The sequence below is a fragment of the Argopecten irradians genome, chromosome 11 (genome assembly GCF_041381155.1).
Source record: "Argopecten irradians isolate NY chromosome 11, Ai_NY, whole genome shotgun sequence".
In the NCBI taxonomy this organism is placed as follows: Eukaryota; Metazoa; Mollusca; class Bivalvia; order Pectinida; family Pectinidae; genus Argopecten; species Argopecten irradians.
Genome location: NC_091144.1, coordinates 16,744,304 through 16,763,289, shown reverse-complemented (window position 1 = coordinate 16,763,289; position 18,986 = coordinate 16,744,304). Strand labels below are relative to the sequence as shown.

At 34.1% G+C, this 18,986-nt stretch overlaps 2 long non-coding RNA genes across 2 annotated transcripts in view; both read left to right on the top strand.

Moving 5' to 3' along the window:
* The window catches only part of LOC138334861 (uncharacterized), a 52,364-nt gene extending 49,127 nt beyond the window's left edge, over window positions 1-3,237 (top strand). Inside the window, exon 4 of the long non-coding RNA XR_011210199.1 lies at window positions 3,137-3,237. This is a non-coding gene — a long non-coding RNA (uncharacterized lncRNA). The remainder of the gene's footprint in view (window positions 1-3,136) is intronic.
* A 5,147-nt stretch (window positions 3,238-8,384) lies between these two features.
* Window positions 8,385-17,961, top strand: LOC138334860 (uncharacterized). Its single transcript, XR_011210198.1, has 3 exons — window positions 8,385-8,587; window positions 9,889-10,051; window positions 17,355-17,961. It is a non-coding gene; the product is annotated as an uncharacterized lncRNA (long non-coding RNA).
* The last annotated feature ends 1,025 nt before the right edge of the window (window positions 17,962-18,986 follow it).

Genomic DNA, 18,986 nt, shown 5'->3' with positions numbered 1-18,986 from the left:
CAAATCGAGGGGTAAATCATTATGAGACTCCGAAACTACAAGGCTAAACGAACATTATTCAAATATGGTAAAAAGTTCAGAGATTGTTCAGTTGCCAAGGCTATATCAGTTAACGAGGATCTGACCAAATATCGCGACCGACTGGCATTCATTTGTCGAAAATTAGTGAAGAACCCGCAAAGCTCTATGGTCCAGACCTGGACATGGGATGATAAAGTGATGGTGAAAGATCGCTTGGAACGGATCCACCAGATTTTTCAGGAGAAGGACTTGTGTAGGTGTGGCCACTTAATGTCAAGCAATTACAATGAGCCGCGTCCATTACCTAGTAGTGACCAACTCAATAATGAAAGTTCATAGGAAATGTTCAGTATCAATACGTAAAATATGTACGTCTAACTAGCTTACCTAGTTATTGTTTATTTTTTGTTGTCAATCTTGTAAAAGTGCAACTTCATCTATTTTTCCATCTTACAGCATCTTTTAAGACATCACATAATTTTCATATTACTAAATGACTTTTGTTTACATTCCCTATCCCTTTTCAAGGTGAAAAAAAATGTGTTAAATGCATAATACTACTTGCTAAACCTACTTCTAGGTATCTATTATTTTATATACAAATCCATTTCAGAGACACGAGATATTAAATATTCGTGTAATAAATGGTTGAATTAAACCTTCCAAATGATAATCAGTATGTTACTTATCAGTATACTATGTAAAACTATATTTACTAAGCAGGCTAAACCCAGCAGCCCCCTCAGTATCCAATGGTTATTCGAGGCATTGTATTTATCTTAAATTACTTTTTACTCTCCTGTTATGAGTGTATCTGTTCTTATTTTGTGGTGAATTACAAAATAGACTTTTAGAAATGAATTCAATGTGTTTTGTATCGAAATGGTGCCCTTGTTTTACATGTGAACCTCGATTGTTACGAATTGGTTATTTTTGGACACGGACATATCCTCATTATGACTATGATATTACATAATGCCAGTTGACTATTTATCTCTCCGTGTACATAACGGTTTGTATCATGTGAGGTCAAGTCGGCTTCCTTTTAGCAAACAACTAGATTTACTTTGTATTCTTGGTATTAATTTATTTTGTTTATACCAAATTCGTGCTTTACCTGTCTTAGTTTTTCTTTATATGTTTCCAAAAATCAAACCTTGTAAGAATACCACTATTCATAAATTGAACGATTGTGATACTTTAATTGTAAAAAATATTGATGCATACAATGTAAGTTATTTTGATGGCATGTCTTTTTTTATTCAAGTTATGTTAAATCGTGTTGTAAAATGCACCCAATATTTTATTACGTGTGTGTAAATACATGTAGTGTAGGAAATCTTTCATCTCTACTTTAATGACATTATTTACCTTTCTTGTAGAATTACTTTGTAGATGTGGGGATGTCGAAAGTAATCCAGGTCCTGAATCTTCCTCCTCCCTATCCGATTACTCTGATTTATATTTTCTTAACCAATATATTATGTCGTTTGTACGCTATAATGTACAGAGTTTATTGCCAAAAATTGACTTCATTTTCAGTGAATTACACCAGTACTATATTCTGTCCTTCATAGAGACCGGGTTATCCCCAATCACAGAAAAATCAAATGAGCTTTTTAACCCTGAATTCCACAACCCATTTATCAAATCACGGTCGGATAGGATTGGTGGAGGTATTTCAGTGTACGTAAACAAGACTATAACTGCCATCCGTCGTCAGGAATTTAAATTAAATAACCTTGAATGTATTTGGATTGAATTACAAATCAATACTAAAATTATAATGTTTGGTACTTTCTACAGGCCTCCAGACTCCGGACATGAAACTTAGCATTTAATTGACCATTCTATAGATATGGTCGCGAACTATAGAAGTGATAACATTATAATCACAGGTGATTTTAATGAAAATCAGCTAAAATTAAATCCTAATCGTATTTTAGACATGATGAATAGATATAATCTAAATAAAATCGTTGAAGAACCTACTCATTTTACAGAAAACTCATCCTCTCTAGGGTAATAAAAGTACTGTTTTAAACGATAGACCTGTATCTTTGATAAGTTTTGTTGGGAAATCAATGGAAAATTGCATTGTTAAACAAATTTTCAATTTTTTAGGGACACAGATTTTTTCACTAAAAGTCAGTCAGGTTTTTCTCCACTTTTTTTATTCATTATATCGTAACAAATCGATGAAAGTGTACAAAAATGAATCTTGGCCATTGGAAATGATGATGTTGAATATTGATATTTATTTTTTGATTTTTTCCAAAGTTAGATCGAGTCATTGGGGAAATATCGAGATGATAAACGAGTTCTTATGGGGTCATTTTTCAACGGTGAGAAATGACCTGAGGTCAGTTTTTAAACGGAGTCCATTTTCAACGTTATTCCGGCCCCCAAATATTCTCTTTGAAAAAAAGAAGCCGTACGATTACCGCACGGCCTCCTTTTTACATATATGTAATTATAGATGATGTGTGACAAATTTTTGATCGGAACAATGGCGAACACCAGCGGTGCACTCCCGATTACCCCCTATCTCCGGATATCGGCCGATCGTTGTCACCTTAGCATAAACAAAACACACGAAGTTCTACAATAACTGTATTTTTTTCATTCTATTTATAGAATATTAATTAACTATTTTATTTTTTGGTGTATAATTAATGATTTCTCTTGCATACATTAAATTACATTGCAGATTTGTCAATACAGATACAATAGACCTAATTGGATGCACAACTTACAATAGACGGTGTTACGGTGTGTGCACATATGTGCTTGCGCGGCAGCCTCTGAGTTTAAGCAAGCGTAAACGAGAAAAAAGAATTTTTAATATATGGAATTTTATTGGTTTATGATTTAATTAAAAACATATTACTTTCATTGAGATGAACACATTTCTTATTCCGTGGTAAAGCAATAACTATCATGCGTTACTTTTTTTATAATTTTATTTTTTTCCAATCAATTTTATGAATACACGGACAAATATTTAAACGCAAATTCACTTACTGTCATTCCCCAATCAATATTATGAGTACTTTGAGCTATATTTATATGTAAACTCACTCACTCACTATCATACGTTACTTGTTTTGTGTAGAAACCTCCGGTATTTCTTTCTGGATTTAAAAACCCCTGTTGGTATGATGACGACGACGATCGAAGAGAGGCTTGGATGAAACGTTATGTAAATCATCTACTTCAAAGAGAAACACTGTTTGTTCGTATTACTCTCAAAAGAAAAGGAAGAAAAAGATCAGTTTGCTTCGTTGCCTTCCTTACTTTATGTTGATTGGTCAACCTAAAAGCGCAAGTACCGATTTATTTCACCGCATTGTGGAACATCCAGAGGTGTTGCCGGGCATTGATAAGGAGCCACATTGGTTCTCACGACACCGCCATTGTCCACGTAAGAACAAATTTGATTATTAGAAAGAGAACACCATTGTTTAGCCATCAGAAAAGTGTAAAACACGGTCAGAGGTATAGAAATATTATATCATACTTGTTATAATTCTTTTAAGTTATTTACTTAATATATAACATATTGCGAAAAAGGTCGGTTCTTATTTTAGCGGTTATAAGTGATAATTTGGTATATCCAAGGATTACGTAATATTTCATTCATTTTCAAGAATTTTAATGAAAATCAGTTATGCATAAACTTCATGAATAATTCTTGACAAACTATTTCATTCATTTTTATGAATTTTAATGAATATCCACTGAAGTCACATGACTTGTCACATGACCAAATGAGTCACATGACTTCTATATATATTTCCCGCCAAAGCAGTCATAATCCAAAATGGCTGCTCTATCTGCTGGAATTCGGAAGGGGAAACATAATTCATCTTACAATGGAAGTTTGGCACATTATTATTATTCCTTTTCTGGATTTCTTTAAGCACAGATGAACATATTCATTAAGTTTTGATTTATCTGCAATTCTTTTTCAACATGAAATTGTTTCACACAGATATATAGATTATGCATTGATATTGGTATGTGACATTTTGTCAAATGTTATTGAATTAAATTGCCTATATAAACTTTCATGCTTTACAATTATAGGTTTATTTTGGACATATACTAATTAACATGAAATGTATTATGAAATTGATTGCTGCGTTTCACTGAAAACAGAGTTTGTTAGCACTTAAAACTTGGTGGTTCATGAAATATTTTTTCAACGTCTCGTAGGGATAAGGCCATGTAATTCACATGTTTGTTTGTAAATGGTTGAAAATCCATTCTATATATGAAGAGTCTTTGAGTCTTTAAGATCTGTAAGTTACGGAGATTTGCGAGAAAACAAAACAAAACAAAAGAATATAATTAACAAATACAGTTAGCCTTCACTTCACGATAATTATAATTGCTGTGATCAATCGATCAAAATCAGTGACAATAATCATGTGATGACAACTAAACATGTATTTTCCTTTTATATTTCAGATTTCCGACGATTGAAATGCAAAAGTAAGTACGCGTGTGTCATTGATGGCTTAATAGTCCCGTTAAAACGTTACGTACACCATGTACGATGTTCTCTCCCTCTCAAAGGTTTCCATCTATTCATGTTCTGTATCTCAGTACATGGCTTGGACTTCAATCTTCTTCTTTTTAAGTTTCTGCTCAGCCAATCAAAAATGACGTGCGTTTTTGTGACGGCATCTGTGATTTGATATATGTAAGACTGTTTTTGACTTCGTGTTTCATGATCTTGAGGCTTTGTTTGTAATATTTGTTTGTATCAAAGACTATCAGGTAGTATTTACAAAAAAACTCTGTGTTTTAGCTTCAGTGCCACATACGTTTACAGAATACGTGGACTATTTTTATCCAGCGGCACAAAAAATACACAACTCTAGTGATGAGCAGAGGATGAAGTTAATTACTGGTAAGATTATACAACTCATTTTAATAATATGAACTAATATTGGGACGATTGTCTCTAAAAGTCTATCAAGAGGCACGTCGGAGACAATCGATTGCAACCTTAATACTACCAATACTTCAAAATGATAGGTTTTAGAATTGTATGTTACAAGTACTTAGCATACTCTATTTAAAGGCCTTTGAAAGGAGATACATATAGCCATACATGTATCTATAGTAACCTACAGGACCAAAGTTACATGCCTCATTAACCAAATGATCATGAGTATCAGATAGATGAACAACTTGGTGTTCTTTGGTGAAATATTTCAAAGTTATATGTGTCGTAATTTAAATCAAGAAGAGCTATTAATATTTTATTCGCCACCAAAAGTGACAAACATTTTGATTATTACATTACTTGCAATGCATAAGTTTTATTTGTAAAGGAAGAATAAAAACTAAAAATGACTTGGCGGTACTGCCAACAATCATTATAATTACATCTACACCACAGTGAAATGTGTACATACGGTCATATAATTAAGTCACGTTGTGGTCTACAATTTCAATTCACATTTTTACAGTGTAATTAGTAAATGTGATTAGTGATTCCTGCAGGTATGTTTCCATATAAACATAAATAGGCAATGAAAAACAAGAAATTTACAGTACATAAAATCTGTGTTCAAAGGCGTCAGATATATTTGTCTGTACATTTAAATGATTTTTATGCATGGTCCACTTAAAACTCAACACAAATTTGTGAATTGGAAAATGATAAAATCTTATATAAGGTGACGGTTTACTAAAGTTAAACCATGTTGAATATTTAAATGTTATATAAAGTTACCGAATGAATGCATACAAAATAACGGAATGGTCATGACATCATAATAATTTGGACTCCATATTCAATCTACTTATACATTGTAATTCGAGACTATAAAAATGACCATTCCAATAAACATACCTGCTTTCTTTTCAAATAAAGAACAATAAAGATAAAAGCAAACTTTGACAGATCACACACTAGAATGCTTCAAACGATAGTCGTAATTGTTTGAAACAAAATAACACTCCGTAATAAAATATATTCCTGATTTCGGCCTTGATAAACATAAACATAAATAAGCCATGAAAAACAAGAAATTTGCAGTACATAAAATCTATGTTCAAAGGCGTCAGACATATTTGTCTGTACATTTAAATGGTTTTTATGCATGGTCCACTTAAAACTCAACACAAATTTGTGAACTGAAAGATGATAAAATCTTATATAAGGTGACGATTTACTAAAGCTAAACCATGTTGAAAATCTAAATGTTATATAAAGTTACCGAATGAATGCATACAAAATAACGGAATGGTCATGACCTAATAATAATTTGGACTCCATATTCAATCTACAAATGTAATTTGAGACTATAAAAATGACCATTCCAATAAACATACCTGCTTTCTTTTCAAATAAAGAACAATAAAGATAAAAGCAAACTTTGACAGATCACACACTAGAATGCTTCAAACGATAGTCGTAATTGTTTGAAACAAAATAACATTCCGTAATAAAATATTCCTGATTTCGGCCTTGATAAACGAAAATGTTATTATTTAAGTAATACTTTTTTTAAGAACAGAGACCGTATTGAGAAAATGAGCATGCTGTAACATAGTATCACATCAATAAAAATAATTCTGAATTCCCGTTTGTGTTGTATGTGTAGGTGAAGGCAGCCAGTCGACACTATGGGATCTAAATTGGTGGTGGCTTTTTCCTGAAAATAAAAACGACGAGGAACCAAAATTGCTCAATGCCCATTTTGTACGTCATATTCTGCCGGACGTGAAATTAGTGGTCATACTTAGAGATCCAGTGGATAGGTAAGGATATGATCCAAAGTCAGTAAGTTAAAGGACTACTTACTGGGCTGCTAGCAGCACTGCTTGCATTGGTTATACTAGTGGTGGCGAAACTATGGTTGAAAGGTGAGATGTAACCAGGTGGAGTTTGTTGTGTTTCTTTGGCGCTATGCCTCTGTGAAAAAGGGCATACGAACAACCATTTCAAACAGAGAGCACGAAAATTTACCGTACCCTCCAACAAAAGATATTCACAATCGCAATGCATTGCACTTAGTCTGGTCTGGTTTACTTATTGTCAGTATAAGGTCCAACAAAAATATGTCGGATTTTTTTTAACTGTAACTTCACTTATTAAAAGACAAGATAGCGACCTGTTGGTCATCTTGTTCAATTATTCGTCCAAAAATGCAATATCCTAGGGGAACCTGCATACGAAATTTGAGATAGATCCCTTTAGCACTTTCTGAAACATAGCGGAAACAAACTTTAACTATAAAAATCCAAGATAGCTGCCTGCTGACCATATTGTTGGCCGATCTGTCTCAAAATGCAATATGCACAACTATGAGCCTAGTGAAACCTACATATGAAATTTGAGACACATCCCTTCTATACTTGCAGGGAAATAGCAGTACCAAACTCCAACTATCAAAATACAAGATGGCTGCCTGGCGGCCATATCCTTTTCCCGATCAGTCTCAAAATCAGCATGGCACCCCTAGGGACCAAGGGAACCATTCATGTAAAATTTGAGAAACATCCGTGGAGTATTTCTCGAGAAAATATCAAGTATTGTTTACGGACGGACGACGGACGAAAGGGGATTTGGATAACCCACCATGGCCATCTGATGATATAGACATCTAAAGACATAGACTATGCTTTCTACCCTATCGGAGATATCTGCACTTCCCGTGAGGGTAAACCGGAAGTTATTAAACGTAATATGCAAATAAAAATTAACCAGTGCAGTCCAATTGGACGATAAATATCTCATTCGAGCTTGAGCTCGTGCTTCAGGCGCGTGCTGCACTTTGACCTTATGGTCTTCGCAATCGGAATTTCACCTACCTTCACATATTTCAATGATATCTACCCGGTAAAAAGACTTACTTCACATGTTTTCATACATATTAGTTAATATTTCTATGGCTGTGAATATTTCAAAATGATTTACATTATTGTTTGTCACAGTGCAACAAGCTTACCAAAGATTTTGGCAAAGTAAAATGGAAAATTTATTTATTGATTTTTTAATCGCGTATTTGTTGATTTCAACACTGGGGTTGGGAGAATTACATGGTCAGAATAAGGAACATTTCCTACCCAGAGAGAAGGACAGAGAACTCTCTAGCCTCGGAGGAGATTTCTGAAAGTCTTACCCTCGGCAAGCCTCGGGTAAGACAGTCGTGAATCTCCTCCCTGGGTAGAGATTTCTCACTCCTACCTTCAAACACGGGAAAAATCCTATTAATCTTTTACAGGAGGGTGTATGACATCTCACACGCGATAGGCAATTGCGTGACATCATCAATACATGCTGCGTTAAGAATATCATAATACTGGAGATAATATCAGGAACATCGTGATACTAGAAATACACATGTAATATCAGGAACATCGCAATACTGGAGATATGCAGTAAAAGTTGGCAATCATGCATTTCAGGTTATATTCCGACTACTTATATTTCAAAGCGGTACAAAATAAGTCAGTAGAGGATTTTCACATCAGAGCACAAAGAGCCGTGGCTACATTTAATGATTGTATGATGAGGCACAGTCTACGTTATTGCGCATATAGGGTAAGTTGTGGATCATATATCAACATCGGCAATAACTTATTTTCTTGTCCCTGTAGGTAGGGCGTACTAATTGTATCCACTGGCCCTATTACTATGGTATGATCGTAAAAGGCGCCTAAACTAAGCACCATATTTTTTCTCTTCTTCCTAACCAACTTTATTCTTCCTATCGTCTCCCTTGACACCACCTCACTTTTGGCCTTCGGTTGAACGCTCGCCCTTATAAGGAAAGCTCCTGATTCTGTCCCCCGGCCGAGACACAGTCTTAAAAGTGGTAGAATTTGCTCCTGATTAGCGCTTAGCATAAAGGGTGTGGGACGACTGGTTCGCCCGTTGTCAGTATAATGGGACCCTGAGGGTTGTGTTTTGTAGTGTCTTCGCCGGCATGCTTCAGTGATCCCAATATAAAACAAGATACCACACGGACATACCGTAGTCTCCTAAAACGCACACCCCTACTTCGAATTCATACACCGCATACATGGGTAGCCGTCCTTACGTGACCTTGGCTGTTAATAGGACGTTAATTTATTCAAACATTGTTTTTCGCAATACGAATGTTGCACACAAGGAAGGATGCCATTACATGACCCTACTCCTGTCACCGTGGATGCCTGATATCAGGTTTCTATTTGATCCCTGTGACTTTAAATGAAGGTCAAAGTAATTTATTTGAAGAAAACTGGTTATCAAGACCTAATAGGGTCCTTCAGTTATTGAGAAGCAGTCGTTTGAATGAAAAAAATAAGAACGGCGGACGGAGCACGACGACTGACGATAACTTTACGCCATTTATTACCTAAAATATATACGTGTGAAGTCAATGGATTATCAGACGGGTTGTGTGACATAATGATTCGGGATTTCATATATATCCTGTTTCCATTCTACTGTAAAACATTCACAAACAACCTTCTTTTTTTCTAAATTATATCTTATTAACTTATTATCTCGTCTTAATGCCTACTAGTATCGCCATTCTTGTTTGTTTGCTTGTTTACGTTTACCGGCCCATTCACGGCCAGGGTTAAGATAACGTTACATGATACTAAGATTCATATCTTCTGAAACAAACATATCTAATTTAGGCACATAAAATTAGCATAGAGTTTCACAACTAGCATTTCGGAAACATCGAAGTCTTGCCCTTTCTAAATTTTTACGACGATTCGAATTCGCAATTTAGCTTAGGATGTGTCTACTGTACCTGTAATCGGTGTCGAGGATTCTTCCAGCCCATGAACCTTAATTAGTTGCTTTAAATGAGGTCAAGGTCATATCATATTTCATTTTCTTTGTAGGGTAATTTTGCGCATTTACGGCTTACAGTAGGTCTATATGCCGTGTTTCTTGAAGATTGGATAACGGTTTTTCCCAGGAAACAATTCTTCATCACCTCATTAGATGACTACTCAAAGAACCAAACGATGGTCGCGTCTAAAATCTTCAAGTTTCTAGATTTAAGTAAGTACTGTACTTTTATAACTAAAATAACATTACTGTGTTACAAGTTTTGATATTCATTATTCCTTTGCATATTGTACGTTTCCATTCGTTTGTTTATTCTGAGTCAAAATGCCCGATTGAAGAACGTATGCATAAGTATTTATTATCTCTTGTAAATTAACAGTTGTTAAAGATGCTCCACCGCTGACGAATGGTGTTTTTTCACTATAAATCAGGATCAGACGATTAGGTATTTTTTCTCAGTTACAAAAGTTACTTACTTTACACCATTACCACCATTGAAAAGTTTGAGCTTCTAATCTTACTTCAAGATAAAAATATTAGAAATAATTAATTGCATCCCGAAAAAAATCCGTGGCACTATGTTCTATATAGATCTATAGTTCTGACTGCGCATGCACCAAAAGCAAAATAAATTATTTTACATATATGTTTGTGTTAATTAGACATATGTATACACGATTAAACACCAATTGTTGTTCAAATGATGAGTATCATTTAGGGTCTTTTGGCGGTGGAGCATCTTTAAAACTATTCTATACATCACTAGTATACCAAATGGTATAATAATTTTTCTTGATTTTTCCGCCAATCTCGATGTACGTCGGCACCCCACGTGACCCCCTATAAGATAATGATCGAATGGTAAATGTTGATTGAAAAAAGTTGATTGACCGATCTGTCTATAATTAGATCGGGAATTACCGAACCAGTGCATCAAAGCGTCGAAGTCATTTAAGCGTTTGAATGCGACATGCATTACAACGTTGATAATTAAAGCGTTTCTAAGATGCCGATTTTCTTGGAAACACATTTTCGTCAAACACTGAGAATGATATGCAGACACAGCTGCAGATGTATCTCTCTGCCGGTAGAGGAGTAATAAAACATTTTAAACAATGTCGGAACTACAAATACAAAGATGAAACGATACCAGCGGTGCTTGTTTTTATACATTTACAGTAATCCAACAGTTGAGAACTATGAAAAACACAGTATGGGTTTGATAAAGCATTCACCGTCTTCTACATTGTTTGGAAACCAGAACTAATAAAAAGAAAGTTGTGATTTCTCGGAATCATTTTGGATATATATATGTAACCCTTGACATGACCAATATTCGGATCAGGGTAATCAAATCTTCCGTATGTCAAACAATCCAGCAAGAAAATAAAATGTAACCTCAATTTTATCAATACAAATATATAAATACTTTTGTCTTAAATTCTCGGAACATTTTGGATATACCTATTGGTTATTGAAAGTGGTGAACGCCTCTGTTTACATAGAATAACGTTTATGTTTTCAACAATGTACCGCCACCAAAAATTTCGTGTAAGTTAAATCGCAAAAATAATTTGTAATAACCCAAATAATTTGGGCTATGAATCAAATGATCAGACACGTGACTTCCGGTACTTTGTTGACATACTGCTGATCAGTGCTACATGGACAGTCAAACGCTGACGTCTAGGGTTTTAAAGGTTTCATTTAAACATGGACTTAAACAAATACCTTGCGTTTCAGGTCGTATAATTTCTACATCGTTTTTATAAAATCACTTGGCTTATAGCACACACACCCTTTTAAGCAAGACAAATCTTCCTTGATCAAATCTGCTTTGGCAGACGACACATCTCTTTATGAAATCACGCGATAGTTCATGAGATATAAGCCAAATTGTAAACATGACGAAAACAGGTCCCTGACGAATTTAGGGCACTTGACTATATATATAATAAATAGATGTTGAATAATCCATGTGATGGAATTTAAATATAAAAAACAAACACTAAAACAAATCTGCGATCGATCTCCAACGTTTTCCCAGCTGCCGCTGTTCTTCAGGAGATGTTTATTGATGTTGATAAGGCAAACAACACAAATAACAAGGATTGATAAGGTCATAGTAAACAATACACTATGACGTCATAAGATACACATATTAGAAGTCACACTTCCAAATTAAACTGAACTATTTAAACCTGGTTTTAATAAAGCTATTAAATTTGATTCTTTTCCTTCTCTGTCAACAATATTTTCAATTTGATAAATAGGGAATAACAAAAACATCACTTGCACATTTATGAATGTGTCTTACTCGACATGAGGAAATCTTCAACTGTTTGCCTTAATTTGTTGTCTGTGTACAGTAATCCGTTGTCGCAACTCATTACCAGTTTGCCCAATATAGAACTCAGAACATATAACCAAATACAGTGCATATATAACCATTTTTGATCGACAATTCATGTTTGATTTAATCCTGAAATTGAAAATTATTCTTATAAAATATTACTTTCGCCTTCTAAAATAATATTGCAAGTGCCTCATCTTGGCTTATTTTATTTAGACACACATGGGTTCTTGTTCTTCCCTTTGGAATTTTTGAAGAGCATAATAGTCTTTCGAGTATTTAAGTTGTCGTTTGCTATTAATGATTGTGGTTTTTGTCAATATCTGTTTCATCTTATCATCCGTTCTCATATAGGTTTCATACGTTATGAATAATTGGAAACATATCAAAATTATTTTGATTAAATGTTATGATACAAACGGAATCACAGTGTCCTTTTTTCCGCTCCAAACACTATTAGTATGTACTTGACCAGTTAAGGGCCCTCTATTTTATGAGCCTTTCTCATACCATTCCATTATGATTTCTTCAGGATAATTACATGATTTTAAAAATTCAAAAAGTTCATTCAATTTTCAGTTTAGCAAATTGCTGTCGCTAACGATTGGTAACCAACCTAGAAGCTAAATTATAAGGTATAATTTTCCTTTATATTGTTTGTGGATGACTTGTGTAAAATCAGATAATTATGAGAATCGGTAGGTTTTGAATATAAATATTAGTTTGAAAATGGCCATCTTCAATCTTGACCAAAACATCCATTTGTGTCCCCGTGTAAAGAATTAAGTTTCTTTATGGAAATTCTCTATGCTTTTTTCCGGAGGCCATATTATAAAACAATCATCCAAAAAATCCGATAGATTTATATAGTATTATATATTATAGCTGAAAATCGACGTAGATACTCACACTCGACTGTCACATGTATGCGTTTTTATGTATTGCATCAAGGACGTAGGTGACGCTTTTAAATCCTTGATTGCATGTAAAGAAAACCAAAGAAAATAATAAAGCAATTGTAGCATTTTGAATTCGGTTAATAAAAACATGCATCGACCTCATCAAAAGGCTATGATTGTATATTATTATATTTCTTGGTTTTTCCGTCAATCTCATTGGACCTCGGTACCCCACGTGACCCCTTACAAAACAATGATCGACTGTTAAAAGTTGATTGAAAAAAGTTGATTGACCGATTTGTCTATAAATTAATAAGGATTTCCCGATTCCGTGCATCAAAGCGTCGAAGGCATTCAAGCGTTTGAATGCGACATGCATTACAACGTTGATCATTTTTTAAGATACCGATTTTGTTGGTAACACATTTTCGTCGAACAAAGTGAATGATAGACAGACGAGTTTGCATCTTTGCCGGTAGTCTTGATGAGAAATGAAACATTTTAAACAACGACGAAGCTAAAAATACAAAGATGTAGTTATGATACACGTAAGGGCGGTGCTTTTATTTATACAGTAATATTTATTACACGTCGTTTATCGGACATTGAGAACTATGCAGTATGGTGATGCATTCGTCATCTTCTACGGTACATGTATCTGGAAATCAGGATCAAAAGGAAAACTGTATCTTAATCCTCGTATCATTGGTATGATCATTTTGCTATTTACTCGTTCAATTTTATGGTAATATATCCTGAAATACAAATACAGATGTATACACTAAATTGTTGTATTATTAAACCAATTCAAATAATAAAACAATGCAGCATTTTGAATTCAGTCGATTCATGTCCTCTGTCAATTATTTTTTCTTTGGTCAATAAAACACATGCGTCGACCTCATCAAAATGCTATAATTGTATAGTATTTGAGAGTATGGCTGCAGTGTAGGAATACAAACATTGTAAAACACACATAGGCGCCAGTAGACAGTAAACAAAGCCAAAACGTATCATCACATAGAATTTGTATTTGGGATAATTAAACTTTAAATTCAAGGAGAAATATAACATATCGGGTTCATTCAATGAACATGTAAGCTTTTTAAATAAATTTACACCTTGTAATTTCTAGGTAAAATCAACTGATGGAATGTTAAACATAATTTACGAACAATCAGTTCTTTTGGTCTTTACACGCCATAAAAATGTACACAGCAATACGGAGCGACTGTAATATTGTATATCTTCCGAGAACAGAAATTACATCGAAATGTTGTGATTTAATTAAAAGGGAAATAACTTTAAAACAGACATAAGATTACTTATATCAGTCTGGAATGCTGAACAGAACAGAGGCCCAATATAGATACAGATGTATGGAGATATTAATGCGAACGACTTGGTAGACCTATACATACACCAAAGCTAACCAAAAGACGATGACAGTGTTAATGAGAAGCTAAACCAACTTCATCGCAAGAACATTGATTAACATTTTGTTTGGGGGGATATCAATAAATACTAGCGGGCATTAATAGAAACTTATATGTTATACGGGATTAACAGTAAAAAAATGGAGTGGTGACCGGCTTTCTGAAACAGTGCTCGAAATCAGGCACACTAAGTCCTACAAAACTATTATAGGAAAGTCAGTTCTAAATACAATTGGATCTTACCTTTCTAGTTCCACAAAAATCCTATTATCCTACATCAAAATGTGCATTTTAAATATAAGTGTCTATTTTGTCTCTCCATCATCAGATACAAAATTAACAGAGACCGATGTCCTTCCCCAGGCGCTAATTCGGAACCGCATCACTACTTTTATTGTATGTGATCTACATTGCGCGATATTAATTATCTAATCAAGAGATATTATTTTTAAGTATTTTAAAAGTGCTTTTTTTCTTTCAAGATTTATACGCATTATAAAGTTTGATGTGGTATAAAATGCATTTTGATAACTTTATTTATGACAACATGAGGAACTATATTAATCTGTCAGAAATATCATAACCACATTATACAATTCCTTTGGTGTACGTTAAATGATCAATTTACCTGTATCTTCTGTAGCCTGCAGATTTAAATACGATCGCCAGCTGTAATATAGCCACGCCTCTACCCACAAATGCACGTGTTTCTATTCAATGTCAGAACAAACAATGCGGTTTGATTGACAGCTGGTGATCAATTAATTATGAGATAGTGCAGGGGTAGATATAATGTCAGTGATAGTAACCCATGATGTATTGAGGATGATTAGGCTATTACTCTGCCATTTTCTTAAATAAAGGGAGCCTTACAGGCTCGTGGTATATCAAATTTTACAAATTCAAGTTTAATCAATTTCAAATGATGTACAATCTAGCCACGGATGTAAGATTCTATTTATTTCGTACATGTGTAACTATATTATTTATGGAAACATAGTCAAAACTTTCAGTGTTTCTGAGAAAAAAGAGCATTCATGGTGCTTAGTTTAAAACCGCACCTTGACCTCAATGAGTGACCACCAGACTCGATGGGTATCAAGATGATTTCAACAACGTCCTTTACAAGGAAAAATCTTAAAAAAATATTCTTGTTGTTTATTTAATTCTAGATCTTTTTGAATCCTTGAGAGAATAGCCAAGCCTCAGCTCTGAGTCAAAATTTGGATTACTTTCAATGTTGTTTTATGTAAGAGTGGCGAAATCAGGCTTATATTCGACGTGTCAATCAAGATAATATCTGTGACGACACAATAGTGTTCGTCATACAAAATTTATGTCATGACTATTTGACATGGCTGAACGGGTCAGTGTGATATTTTACATGTATGTTAATTTTCCTAACGCAGGTCAATCTGATGATTCCTGTCGGCATCCTAATTAACACGCAGTAGTTACCTATCACTGTACACAACACATCAAAATTTTGAAATTAATCTTCATTGATTACATTATTGACCTCCCCTCAAAGTCTGTACAGTAACTTAAGCAATCATGTTATTTTAAACTGCAATGCATACAAATGTACATTTTCAAATAATATTGATCATATCCATTGTCAAACTACATTTTTACCATTTTTCTGGTTTGTTTTCTTTAGTTGTCTAATATTCAGATTACTAAAGTCGTTTTGGTACCTCTTGAAAGTCATTTCGGCATGTTCACTTTCACAGGATACCGAAACGACTTTCGCATGACTGAAATGACTTTGTAACGACACTACGTTACATGTACGCAGTACCGAAACGACCTGCATTACTTTATAGTTTAACTACTAGCAATTTAATCATATAATCAAACAGTTTGTTAGGAGATACATATATTCAAACGGCATCTGCCTCAAAGGCAGTAAGGCGGCTTTAACGTGTATTTTATTTACTCAACCGGATGCAAACAATACCCATTCCTCATAGAGGGTGCGATAGTGTGCGCCATGATTTTGTGCATTCGAGACAGCACAAACAGATCCATTTCAGTCTTGCACTTTTTTGGGCGGATTTTGTAACATTTTTGTGCTATTTAGTTCATAAATTATTTACGCATTTATGATGTTTAGTCACTTCTACAGAACATTTCGTTAATATCACTCATTTTTAAATGGTACATTTGCCTGCCCAATTCTTCAGAATAGTTCCAAAGGAGGGCGCCCGGGACCCCAAACTACATGTACAGTATATGTATCCCGTCTGCTGTGTAAAATTACCGAGAACCTGCGAAATACCACCATTAGTCATGGCTGTATTGTGGCCGTTGTATATAACATTTCTAAAAGTCAGAAATACCGTTTTGTTCAGAATTACGAAGACATTATTTTATGTAGAATTCTAGCTTGTCAGCTTTATTATTCAATTACTAGGATAGATTAAACAGAAATCAAAATATTTCCTAATTATGAATTTTCGTAGCTTAAATGAATACTCCAATCGATCGATCGGGCCGCGAAACATGTACATTCAAAATTTCAGCAAAATGTATAGTTGGGTTTTACTTATTATTCAAATCGCGGTTATAAGCGGGTTGATAGCTAAAAGTTGTCGTGTTATCATTTCATTCCGAAGGAATGGTAACAATTGTTATCGTACCTTACATCTCTTCATTCAATTTTTTCATATACAAATTATGTTCAATTGTTTTTAATGTAATCAAGCATCTGTTCTGTTGCAATACAGATGAGAGCGTAAAAGGTATGTATGATTAGTAATTATGTAGTTGCATTAAATTGCTGTAAAATAAAATTATATAAAAATCATATTTCATCTCATTTGTAGGTGATGTCGATGGCAATGAACCTAGGAGGACGCGTTTGAATAAAAGGAAGCCTTCTGGACGACAAGTAGGCGGCATGCTAACGGAGACCAGACTGCTATTAGAACAATTTTATAAGCCATTTAATCACGCGCTCGCAACACTTTTGGACGATCCAATATTTCTCTGGGGGACATACCATAGCCAAGGAAACAGAACAAAACGCGTATGTGTTATACCGTGTGGGAATATTTCTAAATGGTGGTGTAACATTACACAAAAATAGCTTGGTGTTATTTACACTTAACATGAAAGTGTAATTTACACTATTTATTTCAAGGAAAGTTTACACATACATGTGGCACCTTTTTGGGTAAAGTTTCCGTATTTTTGCAAGCATCATTGACATCACATGTTATTTTTTAGATTTCTAATTACTTTACATAACATTTTAAAATGGTTATAAATTCCACATTTTGTACCATATAAACACAATAGAGGAAATTATTATGGTAACCATATATAAAGTCAAATTACATTGCATAAAGCCAAGGTAATTTTATTGAACTTCAATTTTCAGTACTTCGGATTTTAAGCCTTTCTGTTTTTGAGAAGAAGTTTTTTTTTTTTTTTTTTTTTTTTGCTCAGATATTGGCTCATTACACCTGTATCTAATCTCATTCATATAGTCTCAGGCGTATATAAAACAAGTATTATATTTTCCGTTTTGACTCTTGGATTTTACACATTCATTTTCAATACAATTCTTATACATACATCCCAGCATGCTCTCTACTTATCTCTCTCCTCTCATTCCAACTAACATCTCGTATATGTATCAACCATCATCTCATCATTTCATTTTAGTCATCCCGTCTCAGCCGCCATATATCACCCCACCATCTCGTCTCAACCGCTATCTCACTTCTACTGCCATATAATTTCTACCGCCATCTCGTCTCTACCGCTATCTCACTTACTACCGCCATCTCACTTCTGCCACCATCTCTTCTCAACAGCCTCTCATTTCTACCCTCATCTCGTCTCAACCGATATCTCACGTTTACCACTATCTCGTCTCATCTACCGTTTCACCTCAACCACCTTCTCTCCTTTACAACTATCTCTTATCAACAACTACGATCTTATCTCGACCACCATCTTTTACATTTAAAATCTATACATTAAACTGTTATAATTACATTTTAAGCGCGAAGCGCTCAGAGCCCCAAGGTTTATCATCATTGCACAATGTTTTATTCATTTATTCTTTTAATCATCTTTTTAATTATTTTGTTCTTCATTTAAGTACATTGACATAGTCTTTAATAATTTCATATCTCTGTATCGTTGTAACAGTAACTTTCTATCGAGATATAGTTTGAATAAGGAAACAATAGAACAATTGTCAACTCTTCTGTTAGAAATATGATTGTTTGTATATTGTATAGCCAATTAAGGACAAAAGAACATTAAATTCGCTGTAATTGTGATCAGCAAACTTATCAGAAGTTTTTTTTAATTGGATCTTAAATAGGAGAATTGGGACCGGACAGACAATGGACAATAAATCAAAAGTATATATTGGGAAATCAGAAACAAAATTTGGCTAACAAAACATTTTTATAGTCATGTACAAAATGTAATTGAGGCTA